This window comes from Nuphar pumila, chromosome 3, assembly GCF_984573655.1.
Source record: "Nuphar pumila chromosome 3, dmNupPumi1.hap1.1, whole genome shotgun sequence".
NCBI classification, from domain to species: Eukaryota; Viridiplantae; Streptophyta; class Magnoliopsida; order Nymphaeales; family Nymphaeaceae; genus Nuphar; species Nuphar pumila.
Genome location: NC_143251.1, coordinates 15,790,001 through 15,791,771, shown reverse-complemented (window position 1 = coordinate 15,791,771; position 1,771 = coordinate 15,790,001).

Below are 1,771 nucleotides of genomic sequence, written 5' to 3'. Positions count from 1 at the left end.
GGCGACAGAATATAGCGCTCGTTATTCCGTCGCAATTAGCGACGGACCTGGCGACGGAATTATTCCGCCCCAGTTAGCGTCGAAATATTCGCGACGTAAACATACTGTCGCCGCGTTGTCGCTAATCCGTCGCTAACATGGTTAGCGACGGATTCGCGACGGAATGTGGTCGTCGCTAATCTACTGCTTTGTTGTAGTGCAAGTTCGAACCCCAAATGGTATGGTTGTATAACTGGTAGGGGTCTGCCTTTTCTTTTTTCGAAGAAGAAGGTTGGGGTTATGCAGACCCCTACCACTTTATTGAATTAGCAAGGAAAATATTTACAAGGGGGGATCCAATCAGGATCCATATCTAACCATACATGGTTGCCACTCTGATTACAGACCTCCGAAGTTTTCAGTGACTCGTACGTTGTCTCTCGGTGGTTAGAGTTCTCACCGCAACTCTCTTGCAAAGAATATGCAGACTTCCTCTGAGATGACTTGTGACGACTTTGGAGCCATTTTGATCGATTGGAGGCACTAGCATCTCCATTTTCACAAAGAGGGGTCTTGAAGTTATCAAAGGCCCTCGACTTGTATCGACATCGGAGACGAGATGGAACGCCCTCACGCTGAAACAAGGTCTCACCCAACTGTTGGGGTCTGCCTAACCCCAACTTTCAGTCCAAAAAAAAAACACTCTTGATGCACGACCTTGCAAATATGGTACGATCTTTGCATATCAATTTTGCCAATGTCTTCAAAATGTGCAAACCTCATTTAACTAAATGCTCTTGTATAACTTTCATGAATATGATAAGACATTCATATATCATTATTGTGAATATCCCTAAAAATGTGTCAACCTCCTTTAACTAAACAGTTTTGGTGTATGACATTCATGAATATGGTACGACCTTCACATATTATTATTGAGAATGTCTCCAAATTGTGTGAACCTCCTTTAACTAAACACTCTTGATATGGTTCTTGGTTTGATAGTTCTAAGGCATGTGTCGGCAGTGTTTAGTTAAAAGTGATTCACATATTTTGGAGACATTAGCAATAATGATATGCGAAGGTTGTACCATATTTGCGCACCAACCTGATTATATTTAAAATATATCTCATTAGCTAATTGGATCTAGATTCTGTATTACCTCTCCCACATCGGACTTTGAGTCCAACCCTGAATATGATTAGTTCGATAGATAGGATTTAGTAATGCCTAGATCCAAATTGAGTCAGACTCGTTTACATCCTTACTAGCAGTTGTAACCTAGTGCATGTACTCTCTAATGTGCGGCAGCCTGGATGAACTTTAGTATAGTAGCTAGAGTTGTCAATGGGTCAGGTTTGACCTGAACCCACCCCCTACCAAATCATATGTGTCCGATTATTAGAATCCTGGTCAGACCCAAAGGGTCTGATTAGTATATGGAGCTCGGTATGGTTTCTGAAATTACATACTACACCCATGCCAGACCCGAATTTCAACAAAGATCGACAATTTTTCAATTATAAATGATAAAAATATTATTTTACTGGGTATGGTTAAGGTTTGGTTCATGTATTGCTTATAGGATCCGGCTATGGTTTTCTCTTATAGTGGGTCGATCCCAGTACCAACATCCCAAATTAGATTTTAGTTTGGTCTCACCTAGGTCCGAACCAAACCCGAACTGTTGACACCCCTACTATATATATTATGGGATAAGATAGCAACTTAATCACATAGATAGTATGCATCGTCATGGTCCAGGGAGGTGCACTAATTTGGCTCATCCAC